The 15,461-nt window shown below is 48.2% G+C and overlaps 1 long non-coding RNA gene across 1 annotated transcript; it reads left to right on the top strand.

The window, feature by feature from the left end:
- The first annotated feature begins 10,043 nt into the window (after nt 1–10,043).
- LOC111096098 lies at nt 10,044–15,082 on the top strand. The gene is made up of 3 exons (XR_005358848.1): nt 10,044–10,120; nt 10,499–10,601; nt 14,944–15,082. It is a non-coding gene; the product is annotated as an uncharacterized LOC111096098 (long non-coding RNA).
- The last annotated feature ends 379 nt before the right edge of the window (nt 15,083–15,461 follow it).

The raw sequence follows: 15,461 nt of genomic DNA, 5'->3' as shown, positions 1-15,461 counted from the left end.
CTTTCTGTTCCTGGCCTCCTCTGCCTCTACCTGCTGCCACCACCTGCTAGATTGCTCTTCACTTCCTCGGTTATTAGAGGGGCAAAGGCCTGCCGTGAGCTCCTCACTACCAAGTCTCCTTCCTTTCCAGCTGTCCCTGGAGAAGGCACCTGGTTTGGGTCCTGGCTCCATCACTATCTAGCCAGGGGACCTGGAGCTAATTTCTCAGAGCTTCAATTACCCTATTTGGCATTGGGGTTGCTCCGACTCACTCTACCCAAATCACAGAACTCTGAGGATCAGAGTGAAGCCATGTATTTAGTGGTACTTTGAAAAGTAGATGATACATCCCAAAGTAACAACAAGACCTGCCTGCTGTCAACAAATGGATTCTCGTCTTAAGTCTGTGGTGTGAGGTCCTTGTTCCAGTACTTCAATCAGAGTCCAGTTACGGGCTCTTGTTCTCCCTGCAGGCGCCCTCATTCCAGGATCCACAGGCCAAGGACTGAAGCCGTCGCAGGCCTTCTAGCAGGGGCCATGGGTGGTGGGACTTCCACTCTCCATGCAGCCCCCCTTCGCTTCCTCCCCGGAGAACGTCTCCAGGTTCTTTATGTCTGCTTGGAAGAGGCAGCCCTTGAGGAGGGAAGCCTTGGACCTCCGTCCAAGCACCGAGTGGCCGTGACCTCGACCTGGCAGCCAGGGCCCAGAGGCCCTGTGCAGAGGGAGGAAGACAAGGCGCCCGCAGCCGTTATTTACAGAGCAGCTTCAGCTCGGCTCCTCCAAATGCTTACAAGTTTCACGATTCCTGTTTCACAGAGGAAGGAAACTGAGGAACAGAGCAAAAATGGGATTCTCCCAGCTGTGAATGCTCCGACCATCTGCCGTTTCCCAGAATCTAAGGTAGTTTCAGAACTCACCAAGAAATCGCAGCTCCAATTTTGGGGACTTCGCTGACGTCGAGAGTAAAGGCTGAGCTAAGCACCCAGGCTAGACAGGCAGCCCTCTATTTTATATGTCATTGGATCTCAGAATAGCTTCCAGAGCTGCTGCCGTGCTCCCCCACAGCCTGCCTGCCGCCCCGTGCACAGCCCATAGCCGGGGGCTCTGGCTCCCTGCGTGTCCTCCGGGGGAGGAGCTGTTGTGGTGGAGGAAGCTGAGCCCCTCGCCTTACACCTTCATGACCCGGCCAGCCTCTGTGCTCCAGCTTTGAGCCTGGACAGGTCAGACCAGGAAGCAAACCAAAGAGATCACAGCTCCAACCCCAGGGACAGCCAACATGGAACTGCCCCTGGCTCCCCGGGGCCCTCTCCCTTCCCAAGGACCTAAATATACACATAAAGGCAGGGTTAGGGACGCCTGGGCGGCTCAGCAGTTGAGCTGAGCATCTGCCTTGGGCTCAGGGCATGATCCCAGGATCCTGGGATCGAGTCCCACATCAGGCTCCCTGTGAGGAGCCTGCTTCTCCCTCTGCCTCTGTCTCTGCCTCTACTTCTGTGTCTCTTACGAATAAATAAATAAAATCTTAAAAAATAAAAATAAAAAAGACAAGGTTAGCAAAAGGAGGCGGAGCTGAAATTTTTATCCAACGGTGTGGCGCTGAGGTTTCTAGAAAACTTCAATCTTGTGTTTAAGATAGGGAATTCCTCCCCCAATTCCTGGATGTTGGGTGATCGTCCCAGGGCAGAGACCCCAGTTCTCCTGTTCCCTCCAGACGGCTGTGCCTCTCTCCCTGCGACCCCATCTGTGCCCGGGCTCCCATCCCAGGCATCTCCCTGTCCTGTTCCCTGGCTCATGCTCCATCTCAGCAGCCCGAACCTTTCAGTCCTGAGTTATTTACCTGCTGAGACAGTAAGAGCTTCATAATTAGCTGAGCAACAGCATGGAGGCTTTTATGAGCAGCCGGGTCCCCCACCACACTCTGGTGTCCGTAATTGAAATGACCCACGCCAGTGATTAGATTAGGGGGCTGAGGCAGCCCAGTGTGCCACCTCCAGCCCCCTCCCCTGTCCTGTCGGGGGGGTGATGTAGTTAAGTTTGTGCTTCATTTGGCAGAGGCCATAAAGCAGGCATTGCAGTGAGGCTTTCTGCAGGGGTGGGAATGCACTGCTGGGCAGTGGGCGGGCTCTGTGGCAGGCAACAGATTCCAGATTGGGAGAGAGCCCCTTGTTCCCCCTTTGCCTTGGCCCCTCTATCATTCCCCCAGCCTAGTGCCAGCCTCCAAAGACCTGGGCCTCATGGGATTATCAGTGATACTCAGTGTCCCTAGGGACCAGGTCTGCACATGGTTGGCCAGACCCTGATCAGACCCTGCTCCTGGTCACCCTGCTCAGGACCTCCTCTCTGGAGACCTCCAGGCCAAGAGCAAGAGAGTTGAGGTGCTGTGGGCATTTTTTTTTCTCCCCACCTCCCTGACTAATCTCAGCTTCTCAGCTCTTTCCTGTACAGGCCTTCGGCACCCCTGTCTCCGAACCTTGTGGCTTCCTCCCAAGGGGGCGGACAGCATGGGCTTTGGAGTCCAGCATTCATTTGTTCTGTTAGAGGATGGTTGCTCAGAGCTGACATGGTTTTGTCCTCCGTGCAAACCCAAAGGTTTGGTAGAGGCTGCCTGGAGTGCTGTCTTGAGACAGGTTTGGGGGCCCTAAGTGGGTTCTGTGGGAAAGAAGGCAGTGATCCACTGGTGATGGCTGCCCCAGGAGAGAGAGGAGGGTAAGAGGAGAAGCAGAGCTAATGTTTATTGAGGCTTTGTCATGTGCCAAGCACCGTGCAGAGTGCTGAGGTGATAGTATTCTAGGACCCGAGAGTGTTGGCCTCAGGAGAGCAGGGAGTCTATCGTGCTCACTGCTGTGCTCCAGTACCTACCACAGGGCCTGACACATAGTAAACAGTTAGTGTGGCAGCATGTGTTGGGTGAACCACACAAGGTTCAAATTCCTCTCTACCACTACTTAGCAATGTGATTTGGGCAAGTCATTGAAGTCTGTGCCTTCAGTTTCCTTGTCCATAAAATATGATTAATATTACACCTAGTTTATAGCATTCCTAGGAGAATTATGAGTGACCATATGTCAAATGCTTAGAAAAGTGTCCAGCACATGCTAAAAAAACGTGGTTAAGTAATAGTTTCTATTGTATCAATATTCCCATTTCCCTAGTGCTCAACATCACTCATATCTGCACCAGACACTCTCTAACTGCTCTCTCTAGGTAATCTCATTAGATAGATGATAGATAGATAGATGATAGATAGATGATAGATAGATAGATAGATAGATAGATAGATAGATAGATAGATAGATAGATAAATACCAGGGTTATTGTGAAGATTATATATATTACAAGATATGTATGTGTAATGAGACCTCATGGTGTATATAATCCTCATAATAACCCTAGTATTATCATTGCTGCTTCACAGCTGAAGAAGCTAAAAGCACAGGGAGGTTAAGTACGTTGTCTGAGATCACTAAGCTAGCAAGTGGCAATGCTAGGATTCAAGTATAAGCAGCCTGGCTCCAGACTCCATGCTTTTGGGGATCCTGCTAGAGTCAGGCACGCGCTAACTCCAGAGCTTGCACCCTTGACCCTGGCTTCTTAAAAGAGGCTCATCTTTGCTAACCTTGTATGTGGCTGGGGGGGGCGGGCTGCCGTAGAAGAGATGAGCTTGAATTCTAATGCTACCACTCATGAGGTTCACGACCTGGGGCAAGTAACTGAGTTAGCTCAGAATGTCAGGTTTTTCTTCTCATCTGTAAATTCTGAAAAAAGAGCGCTATCACCGAGGTGTTGTAAGGAGTGAATGAGGTAAGATTTATAAAGTGCTAAGCACAGCACCTTGCACCGGAGGCATGAAGAGTGATAGCAATTATCAACATCATCGTCATCATTATTATTCACCACCTTTCCACAGGGCTGTTACCAGAGCCCAGACAGATTGAGATTATACACACACACACACACACACACACACACACACAAGCTACATAAACTCTAAAGATCTCCTACTCAGTGTATAGTCTCTGCATCAGCATTCTCAGCAGCATGGGAGCTGTTAGATATGCAGAATCTTGGTTCCTCTCAGACCTACTGAATCAGGAACCTGAATTCTCACCTGATCCCAGGGGACCTGTCTGCACACTGCAGTTGCAGAAGCCCGGACTTAAGAATGATGGTCAGGGACACATGGGAGTTCCTGGAGGGGGCCTCACGGCAGGCCTGGGAGCTGGGGTTCGTGGGCAGCTCGGCGTCACGTGGATCCCGCCTCTGCTCCCTGGGCAGCTGGGCCCGCAGGGCACCTGCCAATCACCCGCTCACTCAGTAATCTGGCCTCCCCGCAATCAGAGCAGTCAAGCACTCGGTGCAGCTGGGCGGCTGAATTATAGGCTGTGGGCAGATGGCGGAGATGGCTCTGTGTGTGCCATCCAAGGGAGAAGGGAGTGAAGGGCCCTCCTTCCCCTGACAGCAGACACCCTCTTTTCTGGAGGGCCAGGCTGCCGGCAGCAATGCTCTGGCGACCCCTTTCCCCTGGAACCCACCCGGGGCACAGGGCAAACCGCCGAGCCCTCCTGCCTGCTGGGTCCAGGCCATGGTATCTCAAGGGACTTCAGTCGTGTGACTCCCTCTTCTCAGGGAGGAGCCTCCTCTAACAAAGTAGCCTCCCAGAGAGATGTAGCTCTTTGATCCAAAGCTTTGCCTCTCCCCAGAGCTTGTTGCATCCAGTGAGATGGCCCTGAGACTGGAGGGACCCCAGCACGGTCATCCTTCCTGCGTCCAGGATGAGCCCAGCACAGAGCACTGGGGACACAGAATACAGGTGAAGGGCCAGGCACGCCCGTTTTCCGGAAAGCCAGGCTACAGTTGGGGAAGGCTTTGTCGCTTTCTCCCAGCAAAGCCCTAGGTATGGGGGTAGGGAGGGGAGGAACCCAGGTGACAGGGTAAGCCATGCTGCTGTCACAGCTCCTGCCCCCCTCCACTCGATGGAGCCTACACTGTCTGCTCAGCCAGGTCCCCAAGGCTGCAAGTGGCCTGTCACTCCGCCACTGTGTCTCAGCCCTGGTTCCTGGGAGGGATGAGAGCTCTCTCTGCCTCCCAGACCTTCCCTTATGCTGATACTTCACATATCCATTAGGTTTTATGGGGCACTGCTTCCAGGCCTGCGGGGAGTGGGGGAAGGCTCTGGGGCTCCCCTCAAGGCCCCAGGTCTCTCTACAGCCTGCTGTTCCATCTGGCCACCTCCCCTTGCTCCCTACCCTCTTGCCTTTCAGCCACCATGGCACTGTCCCTGCCACCTGAACTTGACACGGAGGAAGCCCAGGCTTGTCATTTTGGCTTTGTAGGCTTGGGGCCCCTTGTTCTGCCTCGTTGGGCAGCATATGTGCTTGCATGTGTGTGTGCCTTTATGTACATGCACATGTGCATGTGTGTTTGAGGTGGTCACTCAAAGTTGGAGGGGAACTAGACCAGCTTGTTTCAAACTCTCGTTTTGCAGGTGAGGCTGGGACAGGATAACAATAAACCCTAGATAATGATAAAGATGATGGTAATGATGCTGATTACGGATAGCCACTAGCTGTGGGGCACTTACTGTGTGTCACTCTACAAATGAGGACTTCTCATATTGTATCCAGTTTAGTTTTTACAGTAGGATAAAAAAATACAGGAACTGAGGCCACACAGGTTAAGTGGCTTGCCTAATATCACACAATGAGTACATGAAAGAGTAGGATTTGAACTCAGGATTATCTCACAGAGCATCCAGAAATTCGGTATCTAGGTGGATTTAGTATCTCTGTGTATGGAGAGATGGTGGTAGTAGCAGCTGGCCTCCCTGTCACAGGAGCATAGCAGAGCTAAATGAGCTCCTGGGGGTTGAAGCTGCAAAGGTAAGAGACTATTATTCTCAATGTAGAGCCCAGAGGAGATGTAGGCTCTTCTATTTCCCAGTGTAGTGTGCTTCCCTTGAGGTCTTATCCTGCTGGGCAGGAGGCTCCAGCCCCAGTGCCCTGGGGTTAGAAGGTACGCAAGCTGTCTTAGGCTAGAATCCTGAGAACCCCATGTGCTCCCCTGGCCAGGCAAAGAGAAGCAGGTGAAGGCAGAGGAGGGATCCCAAATGAGGCTGGGCTCCTGCAGGTCAAATCAGGATGCGCACGGTCCAGATTCGAGGAGGAGGCTGCAGAAGGCTGGCATCTTGGAGCCCTTGACAAGCCGAGCTGATGTGGGAAAGTAATGGGGCTGGCTGGAGGGTGGAGTGGGGGAGGTGGGGCTTAAGGGGGTAACGTGTGCCTGGCACTGGGGGAATTCTTCCTTTAAGTTTTTATTTTAATTCCAGTGAGTAACCATACAGTGTTATATTAGTGTACAATAAAGTGACTCAATACTTGCATATATCACCTGGTACTCATCAAGACAAGCGCGCTCCTTCATCCCCATCACCTGTTTCCCTCATCCCCATGCCCCACCTCCCCTCTGGTGACCATCAGTTTGCTCTCTAGAGTTAAGAATCTGTTTCTTGATTTGTCTTGCTCTCTCTCTCTCTTTTTCCTTTGCTTGTTTGTTTTGTTTCTTAAATTCCACATATGAGTGAAATCACATCGTATTTATCTTTCTCTGACTGGTGACTTACTTATTTCACTTAGCATAATATTCTCTAGCTCCATCCATGTTGCTGCAAATGGCAAGATTTCATTCTTTTTATGGCTGATTAATATTATACTCACTCTCATATATATATATATATATATATATATATATATATATATATATATATATATCTCACATCTTCTTTATCCGTTCATCAATCGATGGACACTTGGGCTGCTTCCATAATTGGGCTATTAGAGATAATGCTCCTATAAACATTGGCATACATGTATCAGTTTGAATTAGTATTTTTGAATTCTGTGGGTAAATGCCTAGTAGCACAATTGCTGGGTCGTAAGGTAGCTCTATTTTTAACTTTTTGAGGACCTCCATACTGTTTTCCGGAGTGGTTGTACCAGTTTGCATTCCCACCAAAAGAGCAAGAGGGTGGGTGAGTTCTCTTTCAAGGAAGATAAAGAAGATAATAGGGAGAAAGTCACCCAAACATAAATTCAAATTCTGGTTCCACCACTTAATGATGCTAGACAACTTAAATAATCCTCTGAACCTCAGTTTACTCATCTGAAATACAGGGATTTTGATGTCCAACATTCAGAATGAAGACTCTGAAGGCATAAAAGACATAATAGTTGCTCAAAAAAGTATGGTGTCTTCCTCTTCTCACACCCTACCAACCATTCCTAACTCAGGGACTCTGGATAATTAATTTCATTTATAATAATAACAGTAGTAACAATAGTGACTACAACTTTCATTTACTGAGCACTTACTACATGACAGACATAATACTAAGCATCTTTTTTGTAAGATTATTTATTTATTTATTCATAGAGACAGAGAGGAGAGAGAGAGAGAGAAAGAGAGAGAGGCAGAGACACAGGCAGAGGGAGAAGCAGGCTCCATGCAGGGAGCCCGACGTGGGACTCGATCCCGGGTCTCCAGGATCACACCCCGGGCTGCAGGCGGCGCTAAACCGCTGAGCCACTGGAGCTGCCCTAATACTAAGCATCTTACTCGTCTTATCTCATTCATCCCCAGAACTCTGTGCTAGATTCCATCCAGCCAAGCCCTGGAGAAGCTAATGGACTCATACAAGGCCATGGAGCTAAAAAGTCACAGAGCTGACATTGGAACTGGGTTAGTTGGGAGAGGCTAGGTTATGCTATGGTGACCCAGGACCCCCAAATCTTAGTGGCTTACAGCATGTTGGGTGCCCACCATAGGCCAGCTCCAGTTCTGGGCCATGTCCTCTCTCTGAAACCCAGACTGATGGAACAGCTTCTATCTGGGACACTGTCAGTCACCTTGGCAGAGGGAAAGGACCTCAAAGGGTCACGATAGGCCTGGAAGACATACCTCTCTCTTCTACTCACAAACTAACTCATTGTTCCATTGTCCTCATCATGCAACCCACTCAACCACCATGTCGCCAGTAATGGCAATCTTTCCAACTACCCAGAGAAGGAGATAGCCAGAATATTTGGAGCATAACACTAATGACAACCATATCCAGTTTCTAATCCTTATGCTTGATGGGTTCCCACAGTAGAGTGAACCCCAGTGTCCTCATCTGTAAGGAAGGAATAACAATTCTACCTTTCAGGGTGGTCATGCTGACTACAGGACATAGTCCACAAGAATCCCAAGCCTGGAAACATGGAAACATGGTGATCATGTGTGGGGTTCAGAAATACTCTGGACTGATCAACTCAGCCATTACTCTGTGGAATGACAAATCTCGCTATAGAATTCAGAAGTTCCCAGGAGATGAGGGTTCATGCTTTGAAAAACACTGTTGCTCTCAGTGCCCATAAAACCACCTCCGGGGGAGCCAGAAGGAAAGGAACATTTCCAGGATGATGATCAGAGGCAACAGCAAATGCGATTATGTCAGCAAATGTGCAAAAGTGCTGTACGCTTTTGGAGGACTCTTCATTTAGGACTAATTAAATACTTGGAAGCAGGAGATTGAAAGGTCCGCTCTGAAAAGCTACTCTAGGCCAGCAAGACGCTTCAGGGCCTATTTACAGCACTTGGAGAGCTCTAGAGGAGGAAATGGGTGGCTCTACTGGGAACCACACAAGGCTACCGGGGTGAAATCACTCAGGACGTTGTGGCGTTCCCCCTACCCCAACCTTGGTCTCCCAGGGTCTGCGGTTTGGGTGATGTGAAAAGCATACCTGAGGTTTATGCTGGTGGCAGTGAAGCAGGGAGCTGCCTATAGAATGATGTGTATTAGATTTCTGGGGCTGCCATAACGAATCACCACAAACTTATTGGCTTAAAACAACACAAATTTGTTCTCTTACAGTCCTAGAGGTCAGAAGTCCAAAATCAGGGTCACTGGGTAAAAATCAAGATGTTGGAAGGACTGGTTCTTCTGGGAGTTTCTAAAGGGAGAATCGTTTCCTTGCCTCTTTCAGCTTCTAGGGGCTACCAGAGCATGTTGGGTCAGGGCTCCTTCCTTCACCTTCCAAGCTCATCTCTGGTTTCTGCCTCCTGACTCCACATGGCTTTCTCCTCTTCTATCATCAAACCTCCTCTGCCTCTCTCTTAAAAGGACTCTTGTGATTCCATGTAGGGCAATCAGGATAATTCAGAATAATCTCTCCATTTCAAGATCCTTAACACAATCACCTCTGCAAACTCCCTTTTGCCGTATAAGGTAACATTCACAGGTTCCAGGGGTTAGGACCTGAGGCTCTTTGGGGCCATGACCCAGCCTACCACATGCGGCATCTGTTGGGTTGGAAAGCCAAAGAGCAACCACGAACCAGCGCACTCCACAGATCTCTCATGGGGCATCCTTTAGGCCCTGGCCATGGTGGGACCTGTAGGGCAACCCCAGAAGAGCCTGTGACACATCTGTCCCTTCAACCATGTAGGCAGCACATGATACACAGTGCTACAGAGCAGCAAAGACTTGTCATATAATCAATTAATCCATGTATTAACAAATATGTGGGCAGCCGGGTGGCTCAACAGTTTAGCACTGCCTTCAGGCCAGGGCGTGATCCTGGAGACCCGGGATCCAGTCCCACGTCAGGCTCCCCACATGGAGACTGCTTCTCCCTCTGTCTGTGTCTCTGCCTCTCTCTCTCTCTCTCTCTCTCTCTGTGTGTGTGTGTGTGTCTCATGAATAAATAAATAAAATCTTAAAAAAATAACAAATACGCATTCAGCACCTACTGTGTCCTGTGGGAGCTGATTCAAACCTGGGGCCCTACCAGGTTCTCCCAAGTAGGAGATTCATTCAATAAATATTTATCGATCCCCTACTAGGTGTCAGGCACTATTCTGGGTACTTGGAATATAACAGTGGACAAAACCCCCAAAGCTCCCTGCTTTCATGGCACTGACATTCTATCAATGGAGACAGACAATAAGGAATCATCATAAGTCAATCACATAGAATGTTAGGAGGTGATAGAACTATAGAACAAAAGGAAAAATAAGGCCAGGTAAGAGGGGTCAGGTGTGCCAAGGTGGGAGCAGGCTGGTGAGAGTACTAAGTGGATTAGTCAGCATTGGTCTCATTGAACAGGTGAGGTCTCATTGAATAGGACAGGTTGTGTCCACCCTGAAGGAGGTGAGGAGGAATTAGCCAAGTGGACACCTGGGAAAAGGGAGCTCTGGGGAGAGGAAAGATCGAGAGCAAAGGTTCTAGGTGGAGTGGACAGAATGGTGGGAGGGCCACAGCAAGTGAGCACAGAGAGGGAACAGGAGCCAAGTGGGCTACTTCTGTGGCGCTAACCAGGCCAAACCTGAAAAGAGAGAAAATACAGTAAAACCACGTCTCTGAACACTCCAGTATAGAACTCTGGAAAGTCCTCTGAACTAGGAGCTAGTTCCAGGGTTGGGGATTGCAGGGCTTTTGCTGAGGTCACTTAGCCTCCCTGAGATTCACATTCCTCACTTACAGATTGAGAAGCTTGCACTGATTCACTCACTCGTCCATCCATTCAGGGGACTCCATCAAGCATGCTCAGTCTCCCCGCAGATGGCACACACCTGCAGATTCCAAGGTGAGTCATCCACAGCCTCTTCTCTCCCTGTCCACGTCCTTCCTGATCCACTCTGCTGACAGACGTGAAGGGTTTGGCCTGTACAAGAGAAGGCATGATGGCGGAAGGCCTGGTATCGATGAAAAATTAGACTTTTGAATATCCCAAAGGATAGCACTGGGTGGGCAGAAGCTTTAGAGAAACACATTTGAGGGACAGGATGAGAAAGATCTCTGCGAAAATGAAATGGATTGTCATGAAAGATCTCCTCATCACTGGAGGTGTGCAAGCAAAAGCTGAGAGACCATTGGTGGGAGATGTCATAGAGATTTGGGTGCCAGACGGAGGCTGGACTAGATAGTTTCTAAGGCCAAAGGGAGCCTGGTGTCTCTAACTCTGGAGGACATTGACACAAGGACAGGTTGTGTCCGCTGAGATGTGTTGAAGACCTTGCTTTAGGCAGATTGTTTTCTCATAAATGTCAAGGGGAATGAGACAGTGGCCTCTGAAGTAGGAGGGCCATGTGACCTCCTTGTTGGGTCCTGCCTCTCTATTGGGTGGTGTGGGAAGATCACTCCTTAGCCTGAGTCCTGTGGGGTCTCACTGCTTCACTCTTGTTAGGAACAATGCTGGAGTTTCTCCCATGCCTGCCGTCTCCCCATTGTCCATCTCTCCATCTATTCACACAGGACCATAGGCTCTATGTCACAGAGCATTTCCTCTCTCCAGTTAGTGGCACCTCAGGGACCCAGGTGGTCCCCATTCCAAGAAATGCATTACTTTCCAAGCCACTTGGTAGCCAGCCAAGCCGCCCTGTGTCACTGCCCAAGAGAGTAACAGACCAGAGCTGTGCCCACAGTAGGACCATGGCAGTGTGCTCAATATATCCCCAGAACCAGAGGAGGTGACCAAGGATCCCAGCACTAGGCTGGCAGCATCCTCATAACCTCATTGACAGCTACCTGCCCCCCCAACCCCTGCTCCAGGAAGGTCAGGAGAGCTCCAGGGTAGAGATGACTTTTGCTAACTGGCCTCATTTTTCTTCCCTTCTACTAATGCCACTCATTTGTTTACACACAAATATTAATTGAGCATCTACTATGTGATGGGCACTCCTCTAGGTTCCAGAAATTCGACAATCTACAAAACAAATAAAAACCTCTGCTCCTAAAGGACCATCTCTTCAATAAATGGTGTTAGGGAAACTGGCTATCCACATGCCAAACTGGGCCCCTTCCCTACATCACTCACAAAAATTAACTTGAGATGCATTAAGGACTTCAATGTAAGACTTGAAGCCATAAAAATCCTAAAAGTAAACATAGGGAAAAAGCTCCTTGGCATTGGCCTTGGCAATGATTTTCTGGATATAATACCAAAAGCACAATCAGCAAAGGCAAAACTAAACAAATAGGGGTACATCAAACTAAAAGTCTTCTGCACGGAAAAGGTAACCCTCAACAAATTGAAAGGCAACCAACAAAATGGGAAAAAAATACCCATAAATCATCTATCTGATGAAATTTCCAGGTACAAAATATATAAAGGACTCATACAACTCACTAGCAAAATAATAGTAATAATAATAATTAATAATAATAATAATAATCTGACTTTAAAATGGGCAAAGGACCTGAATAGACATTTTCCTAAAAAAGATATTCAAATGGCCAACAGGTACATGAAAAAGTTTTCAACCTCACTAATCACCAGAGCAATGCAGATCTAAACCACAATGAGGTATCACTCCAGACCTGTTAGAATGACTGTTACCAAAAAAGAAAAAAATTAATATTTGTGAGAATGCGGACAAAGGGGAGCCCTTGTGCATTGTGGGTGGGAATGTAAATCAGTTGTGTCACTGTGGAAAACAGTATGGAGGTTCCTCAAAAAATTTAAAATGGGGATTCCTGGGTGGCTCAGCAGTTTAGTGCCTGCCTTTGGCCCAGGCCATGATCCTGGAGACCCAGGATCGAGTCCCACGTCAGGCTCCCTGCATGGAGCCTGCTTCTCCCTCTGCCTGTGTCTCTGCCTCTCTCTCTCTCTCTCTCTCTCTCTCTCTCTCTCTCTCTCTCTGTGTGTGTGTTTCATGAATAAATAAATAAAATCTTTAAAGAAAATTTTAAAATAGAGCTACCCTATGATCCAGAAATCCCACTTCTGGGTATAATAACTACTTGAAGATATATCTGCACTCCCATGTTCCTTGCAGGACTATTCACAGTAACTAAGATTGGAAACAACCTAAGTGTCCATCAATGGATGAATGGACAAAGAAAATATGGTCTATACATACAATGCAGTATTTATTATTCTGTCGTTAAAAGAGGAAATCCTGCCATTTGCAATGTGATGCACCTGGAGGGGATTATGTCAAGTGAAATAAGCCAGACAGTACAGACAAATACTGTATGGTATCACTCTGTGTGGGATCAAAAAAAAAAAAAAGGTTAAATTCATGAAGCAGAGAATAGACTGGATGGTGGCTGCGGGGGCTGGGGTTGGGGGCTGGGGAGACATTGTTCAGGGGTCCAAACGTTTAGTTACAAGATGAACAAGTCCTGAGGATCTAGTGTAGAGCCTGGTGGTTACGGGCAACAACACTGTATTGTATACCTGATATTTGCTAAGAGAGTACACCTTAAGCCTTCTCACACACACAAAAAGATAATGTTGTGAAGGGGGATATGCTCATCAACTGGATGGTAGTCATCATTTCACAATGCATATGTGTATCCAATCACCACTTTGCACACTTCAAATGTACACAATTTTTATTTCTCAGTTACACCTGAGTAAAGCTCCACGGAGCTCACATTCTAGTGGGGGAAACAGATGATAAACAAGATCTACACACCGGCGTTGGGTGTGAGACGGTGACAACCCCGTGCAGAAGGGGCACAGGGCTTCGACGTTGGGGGCAGGTGATGGCTCACAGACGCACCATTGCCTCCCAGTTCCCTCCCCTCTGGGGCTGCAGGCCAGCTGCTCCGAAGCCACCCCGTCCAGTCCAGGTTCCGTTGCTGTATTTAACTCTTCTAGAGAGTTCGCAAGCCATTACTTCATTTATTTATGCATTCTATTGATCCCTTTTGTTTATAATGGGAAGGAAAACTAATAGCTTCTGAGTCTCTGCTATGTGTGGGGTGCTGTCCTCGTGCCCTGGCTCCCTCGCTCCTTAAGGCCCCCCGAGCCCCTGGGGGGATACATGTGTTATCCCCACTCTCAGCTCCAGAAAACTCAGGTTGGCCGCATTAGGTGTCTTGACCAGGGTCCTCGTATGACTGGTAAACCGAGCCACCGAGCTTTAAGGTCAAGTCTGACTCCAGTGTCTGAGCTTTTTTCATGACACATGAATTAATGATTTTTATAACTGTCGTGGGGAAGAGGGAGCGGGTCTTGGAATATCTGGGAGGGGGCGTGCACGATTGAACCAGGGGATGCTGATTCCATTCCAGATTCATAATTACTGACCTGGATTACTCTCAGAAAGAGTCCATGAATTTGGTAGACAGGTGAATTTAGTAGGCAGAGCAATTATTCCTTTATTCCCATTTTGTAGCTGATAAAACTGAGGCCCAGGCAGCTCGGTTCGCCCGCAGCCACACAGGGTGTTTACAAGGGAAGCAGGACTAGAGCCAGCTTGTAGTCCGTTCTTCCCCTTGCTTCCTTTTAAAAACCCAACTAGTTGTTTTTTTTAAGATGATATATTTACAAGATACAAAATTTAAGTGCGTAACAGGGTAGACAGAGAAATGTCTCTCTCCCCACCGTGTCCCCAGACCCACATCTCACGGTCCCTAAAGCAATAACCACTGCAGGCTGCTGTGCTTCTCTCTTCTCTCTTTCCCCCGGTTGGAAAACGTAGAAGAGAGAATCACATCTTCACGTGTGCTGCACCCTTGCTTGGCTTATGGTTTTATTATTAATTTCTTATTTTTTTAAGATTTTATTTTTTAAAGATTTTATTTTTACTTCATAAGAGACACAGAGAAAGGGGGAGAGACATTGGCAGAGGGAGAAGCAGGCTCCTCGCAGGGAACCCGATACAGGACTCGATCCCACCCAGGACCCCAGGATCATGGCAAGAGCCGAAGGCAGACACTCAACCACTGAGCCACCAGACGTCTGTGGTTTAGGTTATTTAAACCAGGCTCAGCCACACTGAGTGACTTAGTGACCTTGGGCAGGTCGCTACGTGTCTCAGAGTGGGGGCTCTTCAGCTATAAGATGGGGACACTGTCACCTACCTCGGAGAGCTCTTGGGAGCATCAAAGTGAAAGAGAGAACATGCTGGAAAATGCACTATAAGACATGCAGAGCCATATGAAGGTTGGTAAAACATTTTTATTCTCTGCCTTAGGATGAGCCCAGAAATGATCACGATGTTCTCACCACCTCTCAGAGACAATGGAGAGAATGGAGAGGAGATGGAACTCATTTCTACAGGATGAAAGGAAATGATTCAAATTGTACCAAGTGCAATTAAAGTTTAATATTAGAGGAGACTTTGCTTTGGAATCCCAAGGGGGTTGTGAGGGTTCTTTCTTTGAAAAATTTTCAGAAAATACTAATAACGATATATTAAGACACTAATCTTCCCAGAAGCAAGGGAATGGAAAAAAGACCTCTCCCATCCCTTCATCTCTAGAAATTAGAGCTCAAGGAAAAGAGAAATTTAAGCCAAAGAACCTTCTGCCTCCAGGTCTAGCTGTGGGGTGACCACTGGGCTAATGACCCATCGCCAGCCACACTAAGGCCTGGCTTCTGCTACCAGCTTGCTAATTCTAGATGCACCTTCCAGGGTGGCTTCCTACCCTGGAGACCACCCTGGAGTTGGCTCTGTTGTTTGTGACCAACAAACAGAATTTGATGGAGATT

Source organism: Canis lupus, chromosome 5 (genome assembly GCF_011100685.1).
Source record: "Canis lupus familiaris isolate Mischka breed German Shepherd chromosome 5, alternate assembly UU_Cfam_GSD_1.0, whole genome shotgun sequence".
In the NCBI taxonomy this organism is placed as follows: Eukaryota; Metazoa; Chordata; class Mammalia; order Carnivora; family Canidae; genus Canis; species Canis lupus.
Note: the sequence above shows the minus strand (reverse complement) of the source record. Positions and strands in the feature narration are given on the sequence as shown.